The sequence below is a fragment of the Squalius cephalus genome (assembly GCF_949319135.1).
Source record: "Squalius cephalus genome assembly, chromosome: 4".
Classification (NCBI taxonomy): Eukaryota; Metazoa; Chordata; class Actinopteri; order Cypriniformes; family Leuciscidae; genus Squalius; species Squalius cephalus.
The window spans coordinates 19,275,945-19,298,094 of record NC_137125.1 but is presented as its reverse complement, the minus strand read 5'-3'; positions in this window follow the sequence as shown (position 1 = coordinate 19,298,094).

The following is a 22,150-nucleotide window of genomic DNA, read 5'->3' as shown; positions in this document are numbered from 1 at the left end:
TGCCCACTCGGCCCATAAATATGTCATGCAAGACCCATATATGTGTTCCCAGATCAAACCCATGCCCACTCGGCCCATAAATATGTCATGCAAGACCCATATATGTGTTCCCAGATCAAACACATGCCCACTTGGCCCATAAATAAACCATGCAGGACCCATATATGTGTTCCCAGTTCAAACCCATGGCCACTTGGCCCATAAAAATTCTATGCAGGACCCATAAATGTGTTCCCAGATCAAACCCATGCCCACTCGGCCCATAAATATGTCATGCAAGACCCATATATGTGTTCCCAGATCAAACACATGCCCACTTGGCCCATAAATAAACCATGCAGGACCCATATATGTGTTCCCAGTTCAAACCCATGGCCACTTGGCCCATAAAAATTCTATGCAGGACCCATATATGCATTCCCAGTTCAAACCCATGCCCACTTGGACCATAAATATGCCATTCAAGACCCATATATGTGTTCCCAGTTCAAACCCATGCCCACTTGGACCATAAATATGCCATTCAAGACCCATATATGTGTTCCCAGTTCAAACCCATGCCCACTCGGCCCATAAATATGTCATGCAAGACTCATATATGCATTCCCAGTTCAAACCCATGCCCACTTGGACCATAAATATGCCATTCAAGACCCATATATGTGTTCCCAGTTCAAACCCATGCCCACTTGGACCATAAATAAACCATGCAGGACCCATATATGTGTTCCCAGTTCAAACCCATGGCCACTTGGCCCATAAAAATTCTATGCAGGACCCATATATGCATTCCCAGTTCAAACCCATGCCCACTTGGACCATAAATATGCCATTCAAGACCCATATATGTGTTCCCAGTTCAAACCCATGCCCACTTGGACCATAAATATGCCATTCAAGACCCATATATGTGTTCCCAGTTCAAACCCATGCCCACTCGGCCCATAAATATGTCATGCAAGACTCATATATGTGTTCCCAGTTCAAACCCATGCCCACTCGGCCCATAAATATGTCATGCAGGACCCATATATGTGTTCCCAGATCAAACCCATGCCCACTCGGCCCATAAATATGTCATGCAAGACCCATATATGTGTTCCCAGATCAAACCCATGCCCACTTGGCCCATAAATAAACCATGCAGGACCCATATATGTGTTCCCAGTTCAAACCCATTGCCACTTGGCCCATAAAAATTCTATGCAGGACCCATATATGTGTTCCAAGATCAAACCCATGCCCACTCGGCCCATAAATAAACCATGCAGGACCCATATATGTGTTCTCAGTTCAAACCCATGCCCACTCGGCCCATGCCTGTCCCTTATGGGGCCCATGTAATCAGCTCATATGGGCTTCCTATGTGGGAATCATACTACAAAACCTACATGGGACCCGCTGATTTCACCCAGCCAAAGCCCATGCCCACACAGTACCCATGGAACCCGTAGTTAACCCATCTGGGCCCCACGTGTCATTGCTGGCTGGGATGGTTAAGCCACTCCATGATATGTATATAGAATGTTATAATAGTGCCTGTCTTCCTAATTCTATGAGAGAGGCTTTGATCATTCTTTTACCAAAACCAGGAAAACCGAATACAAAGTGTGGAAATATGCGACCTATTAGTCTAATAAACACAGATACCAAAATAATATGTAAAATCTTGGCAAAAAGGCTAGAGACTGTGCTTCTGGGCATTGTGGGTGATGATCAAAACGGGTTCATTAAGAACAGACAGGGATTTCATAACGTAAGACGTGTTTTAAATAGCCAAAAAGAGGAAAAGGATACTGCTCTTCTCTCGCTCGACGCGGAGAAGGCTTTCGATAGGATCGAATGGGCTTATCTCTTTGACGTTATCATAAAATTCGGATTTGGAAACTCCTTTTTACATTGGATCAAATTATTACATTCCAACCCAGTGGCTGAAGTTTAAACCAATGAGATGATTTCTGAGCCATTTAATATTACAAGAGGTTGCCCTTAAGGCTCACCATTGTCTCCACTTTTATTCATTTTGGCTATAGAACCGCTAGCAATAGCCGTAAGAGCTAACAACCACATACAAGGGATTACAATGGGTGGCAAGGAACATAAAATAGCTTTATTCGCTGACGATGTAGTGTTGTTCCTAAAACAATTAAACACCTCTCTACCAGCACTTTTAGATCTGATCAATCAATTCGGAAATATATCTGGATATAAAGTGAACACATCAAAGTCATCGTTATTGCTGCTTAATAAAGATAGCTGCCCAAATACATCACATCTATTTACCTTGAAAACATCACCCAGCTTTACATATTTGGGTATTAAAATTGTTCCCCAATTAGAAAATATAATTTGTACAAATTATAATGTTATAATGGAATCAACATCTAAAGATCTAGAGAGATGGTTATCTTTACCAATCTCATTGATAGGAAGGATAAATATATTGAAGATGAATATTTTGCCTAAATTCATGTATTTATTCCAAAATATCCCCTTGGTGCCACCAGCTGGAGTGTTCTCAAAGCGTAACTCATTATTCAGGAAATTTATTTGGAACAAGAAATGCCCTCGAGTTCGTCTTTCTCTTCTTTATCTTCCATTTGACACTGGAGGGTTAAAATGTCCCAACCTGTACTGGTATTATTTAGCTGCACAATTAAGAACAATAATGTTTTATTTTTCCTCTGGAAATAAACCATCCTGGGTGGATATGGATCCATGTAGTTTTGCGTTGCCTTTAAACTTGTATATATATTCAGATAAGTTTAAACAACTGAAAACAGTCACCACGCACCCCATAGTTTGTAATATGATAAGAGTATGGTATGAAGTTAGAGAGTACATGAAAATAGCTGACTCTTTATCCCAGTATAGTCCCATTTGGGGCAACACATTATTCAAACCAGGCACGAAGGACTCAGGATTCCGGTTGTGGGTTGAAAAAGGATTAAGCAAAATTAGTGATCTTTTTGAGGAGGGAACGTTGATGTCGTTTGAGCAGATATCTACTAAGTATAATATTCCAAGAAAACATTTCTTTAAATACTTACAGATAAGGAGTTTTGTTCTTTCTATGCAGAACCAATCATTAAACTTGCCAGTACTTTCTTCTTTGGAGGAATTAATTACTAAGAAATGCAATAATAAAGGATTAATATCAGTTTTTTACAACTGGCTTGTATCAGGGTCTACTGAATCAACAACCCCGAAACTTGAATTATGGAAGATGGGATTGAATGAGGATTTATCTGAGGATGAATGGCGACAAGTCTGTAAAAACTCTCAGAAACAGTTAGGTAGCGTTAGCTTAAAACTACTTCAATATAACTGGTTGATGCAGACTTGCATAACTCCTGTCAAACTAAATAGGTTTAATAAAAATATTCCTGATACATGCTTTAAAATACAAAAATATGGTTAGCACGATGATATCATCTTGGATGTCTCATTTGATCTCAGATGTTTTAAAGGTCCCGTTCTTCGTGATCCCATGTTTCAAACTTTAGTTAGTGTGTAATGTTGTTGTTAGAGTATAAATAATATCTGTAAAATTATAAAGCTCAAAGTTCAATGCCAAGCGAGATATTTTATTTAACAGAAGTTGACTACATCGAACGCTCAGTTTGGACTACATCCCTCTACTTCCTTCTTTAATGACATCACCAGAACCGTGTTTAGACTAACCTGCGCCCACAGGAACACAGGCGTATTGATGGGGAAATGTCAACAGACGGTTGATGTTTATCTATAATCGGATACCGCAAAAGTTTAATTCGAAGTTGTTAGTTTGCTCTGTCCATTTCACCACGGACTGTTTTTCTAACCTGGGATAATATCAAGCAGGCTTCTCTCAGCATTTCATACTGACGAAGGGGACAATTTCAACTATATTCCAGCAAGCGGTAAGAAGTGATTTACTATGGAAGTAGCGATCAACTTCACATCGTTTCTCTTAGTAGGATGAAAATAATCTTACTTAAAATGTGATTAATATACAGAAAGCGATCAAAGAACAATCCCTTTCCAATCGCCCAAGCTGTCAATCACACAGCGCGAGTTTATCTGGACACTTGCCAAAACTGCATTGGTGAAATCATTAGTGAGTGCAGAAACTGCGTTGTAATAAGATATTTTTTCACGCAATCAACAGGCTGTCATCTGCTCAATGCTCATCACTGCAACCTTTTATGTGATGGGAATAGATCTAAATACTTAAAAAACTTCTCACGATTCGTTAATCCCGATAGCTGTAATAGTAAAAGTTTTCCAGATAGTTCCACATGTAATGCCAGATATTTCATATGCAAGTATGTCAGCCAATCACAGCAGTGGGCGTTTACACTGAAGTCTCTCAGCAGCCAATCACAGCAGTGGCCGTTTACACTGAAGTCTCACAGCAGACACGCCCCTTCAAACAGACCGTTCAAATCAGGGGATGAAATCAGGCTATGAAAAATGCCTTTTATTTCTAAATTATAACAACTTTTGATCTCGCATTTCACTCTTTAGCTAGCAAGTCAATTTACAAGTTCCAACTATTTGCGCTAATCTTCTGTCATAGGCAAGGCAAGGCAAGGCAAGTTTATTTATATAGCACATTTCATACACAATGGCAATTCAAAGTGCTTTACATAGAAGAAATTAAAATAATAAAAGAAATAATTAAAACAGTTTAGAAAAATAAAATACAGTACAGTACAAACAGTCGGACGAACAGTGGCACAGTGCTCATTCAGTAAATGCATAGCTAAACAGATGTGTTTTGAGTCTGGATTTGAAAGTGACTACAGTAGGAGCACGTCTGATCTCCTCTGGAAGCTGGTTCCAGCTGCGGCTGGCATAATAGCTAAAAGCAGATTCGCCATGCTTAGAGTGAACCCTTGGTATTTCTAGCTGATATGATCCTAATGATCTGAGTGATCTGTTGGGTTTATATTCAGTGAGCATATCTGCAATATATTGAGGTCCTAGGCCATTGAATGATTTATATACCAGTAATAATACTTTAAAATCAATCCTAAATTTAACTGGGAGCCAGTGTAAAGACCTGAGGACTGGTGTGATTTGTTCATATTTTCTGGTTCTGCTCAGAATCCTGGCGGCAGCGTTCTGTATGAGCTGCAACTGTCTTATGGTCTTTTTGGGAAGGCCAGTGAGGAGTCCATTACAATAATCCACCCTGCTGGTGATGAAAGCATGAACAAGTTTCTCTAAGTCTTGTCTGGAAACAAAGCATCTAATTCTTGCAATATTTTTCAGATGATAGTATGCTGATTTAGTTATTGCTTTGACATGACTACTGAAACTAAGGTCTGACTCTAGTGTCACACCAAGATTCCTGACTTGATGTTTAGTTGTTTGACCCCTAGAGTGAAGGTATGCGTTCACCTTAAGAACTTCATCTTTGTTTCCAAACGCAATGACTTCAGTTTTGTCTTTGTTTAATTGAAGAAAGTTTTGACACATCCAACTGTTTACTTCATCAATGCATTGGCACAGGGAGTCAATGGGACTGTAGTCGTTAGGCGATAGGGCTAAGTAGAGCTGTGTGTCGTCTGCATAGCTGTGGTAAGAGATTTGGTTCTTTCTCATTATTTGGCTCATTGGGAGCATACAGGTTGAACAGGAGTGGTGCAAGAATTGAGCCTTGAGGGACTCCGCATGTCATGGATGTCCACTCAGACTTATGATCTCCTATACTCACATAATAACCTCTCCCATCTAAGTATGACCTGAACCATTTTAGGACTATCCCAGAAAGCCCCACCCAGTTTTCCAGCCTGTCAAGAAGTATGTTATGATCGACAGTGTCAAATGCAGCACTGAGGTCGAGTAGCACCAGCACTGATAATTTGCCTGAATCAGTATTTAGGCGAATATCGTTTATTATCTTTATGAGCGCTGTCTCTGTGCTGTGGTGCGGTCGGAAACCAGATTGAAAATGGTCAAAGGATCCATTCAAGCTCAAGAATTTGTTCAGCTGATTGAAGACAACTTTTTCAATGATCTTGCCTATGAAAGGAAGATTTGAGATCGGTCTATAGTTGCTTAATATGGTCTTATCCAGATTGCTCTTTTTCAGGAGGGGCTTGACAACTGCAGTTTTCAGGGAGTTCGGAAAACTACCAGAGTGAAGTGAGGCATTTACCACTACTAGAAGATCTGCTTCTAAACTGTTTAACACACTTTTGAAAAATGATGTGGGAAGTGTGTCAAGAGCGCAGGTTGATGTTTTAAGGTGCTGTACGGTTTCTTCCAAAATTTTGCCATCAATTTCTTTGAAGTCAGACATAGTAACTACTTTCTCAGGTGGTCTGATCTGTCTGACCCCAGTGCAACTCAAGGATGTGCTGATCACCTTTCTGATATTATTGATTTTCTCAGAGAAGAAAGAAGCAAACTCACTGCACTTGTTGTCTGAGAGCATTTCACTGGGAATCTGGCTTAGGGGGTTTGTCAGTCTCTCTACAGTAGCAAAAAGAGTGCGTGTGTTGTTTAAATTACTGTTTATAATATTTGAGAAGAAAGTCTGTCTAGCTTTGCCTAGTTCCATATTGAAAGCATGAAGGCTGTCTTTGTAGATGTTATAATGGACTACAAGTTTTGTCTTCCGCCACATGCGCTCTACTTTTCTGCATTGTCTTTTCATATTTTGCACTGCTGTTGAGTTTCTCCAAGGTGCTTTTTGTCTGCCACTCTTCTTCCTGACTTTCACAGGAGCAATTTCATCAATTACACTTTTAACTTTTGAGTTAAAAGAATCAAGGAGAAAATCAACAGAATCTGCAGATATGCTTGGTGTTAAGGATATAGCCTTCATAAATAGTACACTAGTGTTCTCATTTAAGCATCTCTTCTTGACAGACACAGATCTCGCTTCAGTGGCAGGAGAGATCAATATATCAAAGAAAATACAGAAATGATCAGACAGTGCTACATCCTTAATGACAATCGATGAAATGTTTAGACCCTTACTGATAAGTAAATCTAGAGTGTGTCCATGATTGTGTGTGGGTCCATGTACATGCTGATTCAGATCAAAAGTTTTTAAAACAGTTTTGATTTCTTTTGCCATATTGTTTTCTGCATTATCTATGTGAATGTTAAAATCTCCAGCAATGGCAAAACAGTCAAACTCTGAGGTAATTGTTGATAACAGTTCTGTAAAGTCCTCAGCGAAGGCTGGAGAGTATTTTGGAGGCCTGTAAATAATGATAAGTAAAATGCGTGGAGCACCTTTTAACACAATACCCAGATATTCGAAAGAAGGGTAATTCCCAACTGATATTTGCTTGCATTGATAGATATCTTTTAAAAGAGCAGCTAGACCCCCACCTCTCTTAACAGCTCTGCAGACACTCATAAAAGTAAAGTTAGGAGGGGCTGCTTCATTGAGGATTGTTGCACTGTAGCTGTCTTCTAGCCAGGTTTCATTTAGAAGCATAAAATCTAGGTTGTTTGTGGTTATTAAGTCGTTAACTAGAAGTGATTTATTTTTAAGTGAACGAATGTTTAAAAGTGCTAACTTAACAGTCGTACTTTTTGTCCCCACATCAATCTCACTTTCACGTGTAATAGGCACCAGATTAGTTAGGTTTGCTGTACGGCTATTGAAGGCCTTAGACATTCTATCTTGTATTAGAACAGCAATAGAGAAAGATACAGGCACACTGGGTTCCCGCTTGTTTTGTAAACATTTGAGAAAGTTACTGTTATCAGAGCGGGCACCCGACACATATCACTGAGAGCTGGTATCAGTTGTTTTTGGTTCACCTCGAGCAGATGGAGGAGGGTGTGGGCCCTGGCGCTGTGGCAGAGGCCGAAGAGCTCTCACAGGAGGAGGGGGAGGGCGAGCTGGGCCCGCGGGCTTTGGTGGCAGCGGTGCCTGTCGTTTTTTGGTTGATATCTGGGGGCTTGCAGCAAAAGAGTGGGATAGTTTGGTTCCAGCATACACCAGTTCTTCCATTTTCTGTGAGTAGCACAGAAGTGGCGATGATGATGCTGGGGAGAGGGAAAAGGTGTCTGGTGAAAGGGGCTGTTGCTCTGGTGTTAAAGGAGGCTGTGATATGCTGTCCTGGCTTCCCTGGCTGTTTTCCAGGAAGTCGTCCTTGGGTGCTGAATCTTGGAGCATTTCTAATATGTGTGTCTGTGGTGAGCTCTGTGGGCAGGGCTCAGCTGAGATTGAGTCCGTGAGCAGAGGTTGTTGTGGCGGAGTGGTGTTATCATTGTCCTTGTGTGATATGTCAACCGCATGTCCATTTTGCTGCTGAAGTGAAGTCCTGTGGTCAGTCATACTGTGTCCAGGTGTGTGTGTGCCATTCAGATTGAGTGGATTGGCACACATTGCAGAAGGATGATTGAGGGAGAAGTAGAAATTGTCCTTTAACACTCTTGAACCAAGTTTGTTTGGGTGATGGCCATCCCGATGAAAAAGTTGTCTCTGACTCCAGAAAAGATTGAAATTGTCAATGAAGTTTACTCCTTTTATATTGCAGGTTTTTTGCAGCCATATATTTAGCCCAAGCAACCGTGAAAACCTGTTTGTTCCTCTTGCTGGGAGTGGTCCACTGATGAATGTTTGAACTTTCAGTCTTTTAAGTGTTTCAAAAAGTTCATTGAAATCCTTCTTAAGGAGTTCTGACTGCTCTTTATGAATATCATTCTTCCCCACATGAATTATGAGTCGATTTGCAGTCTTATGTTTCATTAGAATGTTCTGAAGTTCCCTGTTTACATCAGAAGTTGTTGCTTGTGGAAGGCAGCACGTAGTTGTATCCCTGCTGCTAATGTTTCTGATTATGGAGTCCCCCACTATCAGAGTCCTGGGCTCGGCTGCGCTCTGAGCTGAGTGCCGCTACTAATTCTGCGTTTTTGTAGTAATCCAAACTTTGTTGTCTGAGCACTGTGCTGATTGCTGAAGATAAAATTAGGTGATAAAAGGAAATAAAATATAAAAATATAGGAGATAAAATGTAAAAGCGATAGAGCAGAGCGCGGAGCAGTAAGCAGGAGCGTCCGAACAGTAGCTGAGCAGGAAGTGTAATGATGACATTCAGTGAATCTGATGCTAGATCTTCATATGATGACATTCAGTGAATCTGATGCTAGATACTTTACCTTAAAACATTTCAATACAAACGCAGCTTCTTTACTTGCTTCTGACCTTGTTCACAATGAGAATGGATCTAACAGGATGTGTCATGTGATTTGCTTGCATCTAGAAAAAAAACTGTGATAGGCTATTTGGTAGTCCTATTAAGCCTGGTGATGAAAGTTACTGTATGCAAGAATAAAATGAAAAGTGTTTTAAATACAAAATACAGTCTCTCAAAGTATTTTATTACAAATGAAAATAGATTTTTTTGTTAAAGACAATATGAATTACAAAATATTTAAAAGTAATTAAATACGTAATTTAAATACATGTATTAAAACACTGCCCATCTCTGTCAACAAGAGCCACGGACTGAGACTGATCAGGGAACTCAGGAGAAGATGAAGCAGGACGTGAGTAATGACAGCAGAACAGGAGAACAGAGACCGTCACCCACAGTGAGCGCTCGCAGTGGAGGAGAGTCTGGCACAGGACTAAATTGTGAAACAGAAACAAAAGTGAGTGAATCAGTCTCCTTAAAGCTGCAGTCCGTAAAGTTTGGCGCTTAATAAACAGAACTGCATGCGTCTTTTGGAAGAACATTGCAGCCGGAGCTACTTCTCTCTGTTTATGTCTATGGCGAGTCACGCAGGTACTGTGCTAAGGTACGACCTGACCGGTCTAAAATGGTCCCAATATAAACACTTATTATAGGTCTGACAGAGTGATTCAGGATAAGACAAAAACATGGTTTGGAAAATGGATTGACGATGTACTCGCCTATTATATAATTGTTTTGTTAATTTCATTCTACAGACTGCAGCTTTAAACATAGAGCCTGTTAATTCTGTATTGATGTAAATATGAAAAATGTCCAAAAAATTGATGACAGATGACAGTAGTAAATGACTTCCATAGTATTTTTTTCCTACTATGATAGTCATTGGCTACCCTCAACTGTCTGGTTACCGACATTCATTAAAATATCTTTTTGTGTTCAACAGAAGAAAGAAACTCATACAGGGTTGGAACAATTTGAGGGTGAGTAAATAATTTACTCACTTTTGGGTGAAATAACCACAGAGGAATATATCTGTTTTTTAGGTTTCATTTTTGTTAAAAAAAATTAACGACATGGTGTAATATGTCATTCATTGTTTGTTTTTTCCCTCATTTCTCATGAGCTGAACTCAAAGATCTAAGACTTTTTCTATGTACACAAAAGGCCTATTTCTCTCAAATATTGTTCCCAAATCTGTTAGTGAGCACTTCTCTTTTGCCGAGATAATCCATCCACCTCACATGTGTGGCATATCAAGATGCTGATTAGACAGCATGATAATTGCACAGGTGTGCCTTAGGCTGGCAACAATAAAAGGCCAATCTAAATTGTGCACTTTTATCACACAGTACAATGCCACAGATGTTGCAAGATTTGAGGGAGTGTGCAATGGGCTTTATGCACAGCTGCACTACTTCCTGAACTTCAGCCAGCTCTTTGTTTCCTGTCTGCCATTATTGGACAAACTGATTCATCCAGGTGTGTCTGATTATTGTTACTGAGGTCAGGCACACCTGGATTAATCAGTTTGTCCAATAATGGCAGACAGGAAACAAAGAGCTGGCTGAAGTTCAGGAAGTAGTGCAGCTGTGCATAAAGCCCATTGGCATGCTGACTGCAGGAATGTCCACCAGAGCTGTTGCCTGTGAATTGAATGTTCATTTCTCTACCATAAGCAGTCTCCAAAGGTATTTCAGAGAATTTGGCAGTTGGCTGTACTAAAAGTAAAAGTCTTAGATCTAAAACAAAAGTGTTGCATTTATAATTTTGTTCGGTGTATATATACCCGCTGAGAACAACTTCATCTCGGCCAGTCTTTTGGGAATTTGCAGCTGGTTGTTATGCAGATAGTGTTTAGACATAAGGTATCATTAATTTTGGGTATATCCAAGGGTCAATCTTTGGTCTTATTTATTTATTACTTGTTCCAGAGCAAATCGATTTTGGCTAAGAGCAAAGTTAAATTTCATAACTTACATCATACATTTTTATTTGACTGAAATCCTGTACTATAAATGCTGCCTTTGTACTTTTGACTGAACTGTTTGCTTTTTTTTTTCCTATTATACAAACTTATTATACTTTTATAGTGACTAATATTGTTCATTTAAATATTATTGTTCTATAATTCATATTTTATATAATTAATATGCCATATTTGTCATTGAGAAAGGGTCTGTTAGTGACTGTGATTGTGTCTTCAATGAAAGTTATATTATGACTCCATTAGATGGCAGCAAAGACTGTTTAGGATTGAGTTAGTAGCAAAGACTTTTACATTGAAAGGGACTGAAACAAGGTTGTAAACAAGGACATTGCTTTTACTTTAAGCAACACCTTATAAGACACAACTTACTAATGCATTGACTTATTGCTGCCAAATGATAAAAAATAACACTGATTAATGGCAGGTGGGTCGTGGGCGGATGAAATAAATCATTAAAGGTGCTGTATGTAACTTTTCTACTAAAATGAATCCTTTTTTTATTTTCCTGTGTGTGAAGGGGTTGTAATCTCACATCAAAATGATCCACTTTGCGGGTTTTGCTATTACCTCGGAAAGCAAGTATTCTTATTTTTATGTGAAGGTGCCGGGTCGGATTTACCGCGAAATCCAGTGACGTGACCTGCACACGCGCTCCCGAGCCTCTCGCCTCATCTAGCCTACTGACTTTGCACTCAACAGCGACGACACTGCAACTTATGACATGGACTTATGACTTATGCAACTTATGATATGACATGTCTGATAACACTAAGAAATGACCTGCTCCCAGCACAACACAGACTCCAACACAAACTCCACATATTGATAAAAAACAAAAAGAAGTTTTTTTCTGCTGAAGCTCGTAAGGCCAGACGTGAATCGCATTAACTTCGGGTGAAAAAACACGGCTCAACATCGGCAGGGCATTTGAATCATGGAGAAACCTTATCTACAAACCTAGAATGTATATTTCCTGAAGAAAATGTGAAGTGGTGCTTGCAGTGGCAAAATTCGGCACGGTTGATAGGGTTCCATACTTATCATGGTACGAGCATTAGTTCAACGTCAAGCTGATAAAAGTAGCCTATATTGTAACGTTGCAGTGGGAGTTTACCTGTGTTTCCAGCATGTTGTGTGATGCTTTCTCCGGTATGTTGCGTCTCAGTCTGAAGGTACCCACAGTGCTCGCTCATAAATTCGAGCACTCGCTTGTAAACTTATTGGTTGCAATCTGAAACATTACCGCTAGAGGTTGCTAAAAACTACATACAGCACCTTTAATGATGCAAATATTAAAACAACGTCTAGGCCTACATGTGTATGTGAGTGTTGCAGGAATCTGAACGGTTGATGAACTGCTGTTTGATGGGGAAACTGGCTGATACACACAAAATTATGTCAACTTGGAGAATATTCACGTAAACACAGTCGGACATGTCTAACATTAATGTAAAGCTGCTGTCATGACGAATCAAGACCTCCCTCGAAATTAGATCCCCATCAACTATCAGTTAATGATTATACCAAGTACATACAAACTATATTCATTTAAAATATGTATAGCTTACTATATAGTGCATAATAAAACAAATTTCACTTGATAAACTTTTATTTAAATCCATCCTTAAAAATATTCTTGTTTGCCGTACTCCGACCGACCCTGTCAATTTAGGGCCGACCCAATAAAAAAAAAATTTCCCCCTTTTAGTCCGACCGACTTGCCGGTTGTAAACTTGCTTTAAGACCGACGGATATTTTTTTTTCACTCTTCAAACAACTAATACAAATGCAATAAGTATTGTGAATATAAATTGCATAGGCCTACATACAAACGTAGGCTATGCTTTTTTTTAAAAATAAAAACCCATGGCGTCATCTATGATTATTATGGCTGTAACAATATGCAATATGAAACTGAAATCACAACACTCAGATCCACGAACCTGTGTCACGGTGTGAGAAGGCAGAATCGCGAAATCCCTTTCAACTCCCAGAGTTATCCTTCCCGTCCAGATCCAATGCTACCACATCTTTAAAGGGTTAGTTCACTCAAAAATGAAAATGATGTCATTAATGACTCACCCTCATGTCGTTCCAAGCCCGTAAGACCTCCGTTCATCTTCTGAACACAGTTTAAGATATTTTAGTTTCAGTCTGAGAGCTCACTCCATTGAAAACCTATGTACGGTATACTGTCCATGTCCAGAAAGTCAATAAAGACATCATCAAAGTAGTCCATGTGACATCAGTGGCTCAATCTTAAGTTTATCAAGCGATGAGAATACTTTTTGTGCGCAAAAAGTAAACAAAAATAACGACTTTATTCCACTATTCATTTCCTTCTCTCTGGGCCTCGAGTGAGTTCACGTAGTGTTTTAGCACAGCGCGTCTGTGTTGTACGTCACACGTAGGCTCACTATTGGCCGACGCTGGTCATGTGTGTGATACGTGTGACTTACAACACAGAAGCGCTGCGCTAAAACACTACGTGAACTCACTCGAGGCCCAGAGAGAAGGAAATGAATAGTGGAATAAAGTCATTATTTTTGTTTACTTTTTGCGCACAAAAAGTTTTCTCGTCGCTTGATAAACTTAAGATTGAGCCACTGATGTCACATGGACTACTTTGATGATGTATTTATTACCTTTCTGGACATGGACAGTATACCGTACATAGGTTTTCAATGGAGTGACAGAAACCTCTCGGACTAAATCTAAAATATCTTAAACTGTGTTCCGAAGATGAATGGAGGTCTTACGGGCTTGGAACGACATGAGGGTGAGTCATTAATAACATCATTTTCATTTTTGGGTGAACCCTTTCAATTACTATTGGGCAATTCCAGTGTTATGGACGTGACATTTGCAGTCAAGACTTGAAATATAAATCAATATATTGCCAATATATTGAAACGTCTGTTTATATATCCATAATCCCTTAATAAAGGAGTCCAGATATTAGAAAAATATCAGTCTACACATGCGTTTATTTAATATGAGGGAAATACACATGCCTGTGGGACGTGACACAAAAAAATCTTTAACTTTTAGGTGGCAAAATATGTGTTATTAATTCTGTGAATTACACTGCCCAAACCAAAAGTAATACTACCCACCAGATGAAGAAGGGTTGGCTCTCCTCAGAACATTTTTTTTTTGTTTTTTTTTTTTTTGTTAAAGACAATACGAGTTGCAAAATATTTAAAAGTAATTAAATACGTATTTTAAATGCATGTATTAAAACACTGCCCATCTCTGTCAACAAGAGCCACGGACTGAGACTGAGCGTGGGACTCAGGACAAGATGAAACAGGACTTGAGTAATGACAGCAGAACAGGAGAACAGAGACCGTCACCCACAGTGAGCGCTCGCAGTGGAGGAGAGTCTGGCACAGGACTAAATTGTGAAACAGAAACAAACGTGAGTGAATCAGTCTCCTTAAAGCTGCAGTCCGTAATGTTTGGCGCTTAATAAATAGAACTGCATGCGTCTTTTGGAAGAACATTGCAGCCGGAGCTACTTCTCTCTGTTTATGTCTATGGCGAGTCACGCAGGTACTGTGCTAAGGTACGACCCGACCGGTCTAAAATGGTCCCAATATAAACACTTATTATAGGTCTGACAGAGTGATTCAGGATAAGACAAAAACATGGTTTGGAAAATGGATTGACGATGTACTCGCCTATTATATCATTTTTTGTTCATTTCAATCTACAGACTGCAGCTTTAAACATAGAGCCTGTTAATTCTGTATTGATGTAAATATGAAAAATGTCCAAAAAATTGATGACAGATGACAGTAGTAAATGACTTCCATAGTATTTTTTTCCTACTATGATAGTCATTGGCTACCCTCAACTGTCTGGTTACCGACATTCATTAAAATATCTTTTTGTGTTCAACAGAAGAAAGAAACTCATACAGGGTTGGAACAATTTGAGGGTGAGTAAATAATTTTAATTTTTGAGTGAAATAACCCCAGAGTAATATATCCATTTTTGGTTGAATTTTTGTGAAAAAAAAAAAAAAAAAAAAAATATATATATATATATATATATATATATATATATATATATATATATATATCCGCTGAGAACAGCTTCATCTCGGCCAGTCCTTTGGGAATTTGCCACTGGTTGTTATGCAGATAGAGTTTAGACATGAGATATCATTCAAGGTGTTTTTATTTTACACTTTAAAATATTACATTCATGATAACATAATTCGATCAAATTCTGCAGTACAGTTATGTTAAGGGCTACACATCCAACACAGTCCATTGGTTAAAAGTCAAAAATGGTTCACAAGTTCATTTTTTTCTCACTTTCTACCTCATATATATATATATATATATATATATATATATTACACACATGTCATGGGGGACCTTAGGTAACAGATGTAATATTTTCATCTCTTTTCAACCACTTCTGCCAGTATGAAGAAATTCTATTAGTTTGTTTTCTTAATGAAAATGTCAGAGATTCCATATTGTACACATCATTTACAATTTCTTGCCATTTGTATACCAATGGGGGATCTTCTTTGAGCCATTTCCTTGTAATGGCCTTCTTACTAGTTACTAGTTGTATATTAAAAAGATAAAGTCCTCCTTTGTTTTTTTCTGAAAGAATAATGCCCAAGTACATTGTTTTAAAGTCACATTCCAGATTCAACCCCATTATTGCATTGATCTCGCTATTCAGATCCTGCCAATAGGTATGAATTAGGTTACAGTCCCAAAAGATGTGAAAATGGTCAGCCATTACATTTCCGTATTTTCTCCAGCATTCACCAGCCTTTTGACTCCCAGTTTGTAGAGACTTTACTTTGGGGGTTATGAAAAACCTTACTGTATTTTTCCGAACAAATTCCCTCCATGAATCTGAACTTGTTGTAGCCATTCTTCTTCTGTTTTACTTATACTGGCTTCCTTCTCCCATTTTTGTTTCACATAAGTTGTCGAGTAAATTTTTGTTGACATTAAATACTATTTTTTTATTCAGTTTCTTTTTATATGCATCCATAAAGATCTGCACTATTGTGGATCCAGCATCTTCCACATTCTTTAGATTCTTGTTGAAGTAATGTCTAACTTGAAGATATCTGAAAATCTTGTTTATCTAAGTTGTATTTCTTGGAAAGTTGTTGGAAGCTCTCTAGTCCACTCCCAGAAGAGATTAAGCAAAAAGATGTTATACCCTGTAAACTCCATTGTTTAAATCTTAGATCACTTTTCACTTTAAACAACACCTTATAAGACACAACTTACAAATGCATTGACACGGGCTGTCATGGAAAATCCCCTTAACTGTTAAAAGGACAAAGATTATGCTTTCCTCGGCGGACATTCAAACTGATTTTGTGATTATCAATATAATTTAAAATATAGCTGCGAGCAGCGATGATTGGCCCAAGCCGGTGCCACCACGGTGCCTTTAATTACCCTAAACGCTTCAAACTTTGCACACAGGTCAGAACACGCGGCCATCAGGGGCGGCTGAAGCTGAAGCAGGGCGGTGCCACTGTCTTGGGCCCGTCATTGCTGCTCGCAACTATATATATATATATATATATATATATATATATATATACACTGTATATATAAAAAAAGTATATATATATATATATATATAGTTGCGAGCAGCAATGACGGGCCCAAGACGGTGGCACCGCCCTGCTTCAGCTTAACTGTTATATATATATTATATATATATATATAACAGTTAAGGGACAAGACACAGAAAATTTTACTTGCCTGACCTGATTAGAACAAAGAAAATAATAATAAAAAAAAAAACTAGGGAATCACTAAAACAAGAGAATTATTCTGATTTTATGATACACTCAAAATATTCCACAACAAATTCTTTAAACTTAATGATATTCAGAACAGAACAAGAATAAAAAAATAACTATAAACAAGCCAAAACGAAATAAAATACAAATGAAAGTAAGCGGTATTGGGCTCACATAACTCTCATTAGAATCAAAATGTTTCAACATTTGCGATGTATTTGGATGCTAAACTATTCTTTATCATAGGCTTTGTTCTTCACTCACATTCCAATATCGCCGGAAAAAATCATCCTCTTCACACGAGTCCTTTCAGGACTTGGGCCCTAAATATAGCAACGAGTAGCAATGACGGGCCCAAGCCGGTGGTGCCTTTAGTTAACCTAAAAATCCGCTGGCAATTTATCATCCTCAGTGTCTTGTGTTCATGCTGATCGAGTTTGGGGGCGATCGGATGAATTCTCTAGAAGGAGTATTTCAAATTCCAGAGTGTACGTTTTTCAAACAACCCATAATAGCCGACTTCCTGTTGGATGGAGCTAATAACATAGAGTGCAGAAGTTGTTCAGCCCGATGAGATCTATATGTGTACTGAGTGTCATATTAATTAATGCAAGCATGTTTGATATATGGACCAAGTTTTCGGACCCCGTTCAAGGGGGCGCTGTTGAGCCCCCCTGCCACACCCGGGTACCAACTTCAGCCCGGCCCTGCAGGCTGTGGGTTCTGACCTGTGTGCAAAGTTTCAAGCGTTTTCAAGCACGTTAAGGGTCCCAAAAGTGCCAGAAAGTCAAAAATAAATAAATAATAATAATAGAAAAAAATAATCCTTAGGTAAACAATAGGGCCTTCACCCTTTCAGGGCTTGGACCCTAATAATAGAAAAAAATAATCCTTAGGAAAAAATAAAATAAATAATCCTAAGGAAAACAATAGGGCCTTTGCCCTTTCAGTGACGCTAAAGATAGGCGCCTAGTCATTTTTGACGGACGCCACGTCCAAAAGCCAGTGTTCTCCTCCTGCTCACTGGATGTGAAATATAGATACAAGATAACTGGGGATGTATTTTAAAAGACACAAACACACAATTTCTTTTTTTTTTTTACTTGTCGATCATAACGGGACTTTTAAGTGTATTAACTTTGTCTTTAGGCTACAGAACAACAAAGTTGGACATTTCTATAAACACAACAATAAATACAATTAAATCGGATAAAACAAAGATTTTGCCAACTTAAATCATGGTAGAACCCTAAAAATCAAGAAAAAACAAAAAAAATCACATGGTCTCACACCATCCAATCGCTTCGCTTCTGAAATGTTCCTGGTGTGAGTTGGCACTGTGTGGAGGACGGAACAAAACCTTGTCGGAGCCATAAAGCCTTGCTATACTTTCGCCTGGCTCCGTAGTGCGAGCCTCCGCTGCCTGCGTGCACACCTCCCCAAACGGACAAAGCATTTATACTTGACGCACTCGCTGTTGTACTATTCTTCAAAACGACAGGGGGCAACTAGAAGTAATTGTCCTCTAAACCACCAAGAATCAGTGGTGAGAAGAAGTAAGGTACACACTAGACGTGCCGGTATTCGGTAATGCGATAAATCGCGTTAATGAATATGCACGATATTGTTATCACGGGCACTTCAAAATACCGTGAAAAATAATAGATCAGAATTTATATTTATAGAACGCGCATTAGCTTATTTTCCATCAACCGCTTAAACAAACACTGCATATATGCTGCGCGAGTGCGCACTCTGATGTAAACAATCCCCACATGAAGCGCTGTGTGCATGCGGCGCAGTGCGCACTCTAGTCTAATGTAAACAATCTTCACATGGAGAAGAAGCACGGCGGAAGGAGGAACGCTGCCGACGATTTATCCCCCTTCTAAAAGCAGGGCTGTCAACTCTACGCATTCAGTGTGAAACTCACTCAATCTACACTTTTCACACGCTCTCGCGCCACACATTCATTTTCTCACTCAGAGAAAAATCGCGGAGCAAAGAGTACACTGACATCGACAGACTAGACAGAGCAGGTTACTTTTGAAAATTCTCAGCTCTCATGTTCTGTCCATTTTATTACGAAATTCAGACAATAAATACCGTTTTGGTGCTTGTAAATGTGACGTGACCGATCGCTATAGCGCCTCAGTTCAAGTAAAACGATCATCTGTTACTTTTTATTTAAAGATACAGTACAACTTACCGAAAGGTATTTATGCCTCACACATAATATCGATCAATCAGTGTTTTTCAACCATGGAAAGAGGTCAATAAAACTGCAGGTGAACAATTATGTCACAGAACGTTACATTTACCTCAGGAAAGCCATTTAATGACCAACACGTAGCTGACTAGAAAAAATAGCTATAGAGAGGAGTATTTTGCTAAATATGTGCACTATATTACATTTGTATTATATTTTTACTTGTGTCATAATTTATTATAATGAAAACCAAATTATATTTTATTTAATTTGTTCATTTTTAACCTTTAATAATTATAGCAATTAAAATACCGTGATAATACCTAATACCGTGATAAAAGCTCAATCAATTAATCGCAGCATGAAAATTTTATACCGGCACATGCCTAGTACACACGTGAATGTTTATTTTAGTACACTTCACCAAAACCACACTACAAAATAATCGTGTAAAGCAGTAAACCTTGAGATTATTACTTGTGACATTAGAACAAAATATGAAAAAAAAATGAGAACGTAGCCTATACAACTAAATGATATCTTACATATTTTCTTATTTCACTTAACATTTTTATGAAACATGGATGTTACGATTCTATTCTAAGATTGCAACAAAGTAAGGGATATTCCACACAACGCTGCATAAACAAGATTTATTAACTAAAGAAAGAAACATGACATGTCAAGTGATCAGTGTAATTGTTGGTCAGTGTGTCAGCATGTAAATGTAAGTAGCAAGTTCAAGTGACATCAGTCCAACCAAACATAAACAACTAAAGGTCCAAATCAAAATATATTAATAGGGGAATATGGATCAAATGAGAACTCGTTAACACTTTACAATACGGGTGCACTAATCTGTATTAATTCATGCTTAACTAATGCACAGATAATCATGTGTTAATGTATGACTCATGAAGAACTAAACCATTAATTAATGATTACTGCATCAGTAACTAATAAAGATTCTAAATGATTAATAGATTAAGTAATAAATGAATTATTAATTAAATGTGTCATAATGTATTAATTCCTTAATAACTTATTTTATTAACTAAAAGTGTAAATTAATGCGTTAATTACCACAGTTGGTCAAGGAAATGTACTTCAACTTCCAGCTTTCTACTTAAATTAATCATTAACTAATGATTTGCAAATGTATCATTATGTTATGACTTTACTTGTTGAGGCACATGACTATTAACTAATTGTTAAGTAATATGCCATTTTGGTGCCATGTAAACCCATAAATGGCATATTACTTAACAATTAGTTAATAGTCATGTGCCTCAACAAGTAAAGTCATAACATAATGATACATTTGCAAATCAGTAGTTAATGATTAATTAAAGCAGACAGCTGGAAGTTGAAGTACATTGCTTTGACCAACTGTGGTAATTAACACATTAATTTACACTTTGACACATTTAATTAATAACAATTCATTTATTACTTAATCTATTAATCATTTAGAATCTTTATTAGTTGCTGATGCAGTAATAATTAATTAATGGTTTAGTTCTTCATGAGTCATACATTAACACATGATTATCTGTGCATTAGTTAAGCATGAATTAATGCAGATTAGTGCACCCGTATTGTAAAGTGTTACCGAGAACTCCGATGCGGCTGTGGTCTCCCGCAACCCACACATCCGGTCAGCTCACCGGTAGCAATAACACGAGCAAACATTAGTTCTCAATCTTTGTTTGACCCAGTGTCTTTTTAAAGTACCCTGATTTCATTCAGGTGTAAAGCCATGCCCTCCAGCAATCACCTGTAACTCGGGGACAAATACACAACTACTCACTGAGCTGTCACATGGGCCTTTTTATATAGGGCTTATGTCTGCTATTGTATAGGCTCATTTTGTAAATGTAAGCAAACTTGTAAACTAAATTAGATGCTCAAACTGGGTGCCAGTGCCGGTGCCGGTGTGGTGAGAAGTACACTTCGCCAGATTCGGCTCGAAGTCATGCATCTTCGGAATGCGGAGCCGTGCAGAAAGTTACAAAAAATGTTGTGCACACCGTGAAGCGAAATGAAGTCTCGCGCACTTAATGCGCACTACCGTGATGACATCATTTTTGCCATGTGCACCACTTCGACCTTCGCTGCAAGTATAAACCAAGCTTAATGCATCGCAGACGTATGCAGTGTAAATAAGGGGTTGGTCAAACACACCTGCTTAACGTTACAAGCTCATTAGTTGAGACTCCAAGACCTGAAATGTGTGTGTCAGACAAAGGAGTGATTCAAAATGTACAGTGTTTGAGTGGCTCCAGGAAGGTGGTTGGCTTAGTTGCTCTCTCTCTCTCTCTCTCTCTCTCTCTCTCTCTCTCTCTCTCTCTCTCTCATAATACCTTACTCTACATGTTACAATAAGCTTCAATGATGCAACTCAGCGTTCCATCATTACTAGTGTAACAGTGTTGTCTCTGCGTTGTGTTGTGTTGAAATCAGATGGACACCAAATCGCACTTTAAGATGTTTATTCTGTTGACAGTGAATATAGAACAGCGGTGATCAGTTTCAGGAATCACCCTCGTGCATTCGCGGCCATTCTTACTCTCGACTGGCGCGAGTCTAAAATGACTCTTTTACATAGACTACATAATAAACAGTAATTAATAACACATTTGAAACTGGTCTGTACCTGTTGACAGTGAATATAGAACAGCGGTGATCAGTTTCAGGAATCATCTTCGTGCATTCTATTGGAAGTGAACATTAAACTTGATATTACAATACATATAACAGTGACACAAACCCAAATCATACAACATACTTCTAAACACACGTATAACTCAGTATTATCCCCTAAAATGGTTATATAATTACTCAAATATATTTAACACACGGAGCACTCACTCACCGCGGCCATTCTTACTCTCGACTGGCGCAAGTCTAAATGACTCTACCGGAACCAGTTCATAATTCTACCAGATCTGGGCGGAGAGTGCAATTAAAGGAGCCATACATGAAAATAACTGTAGCAA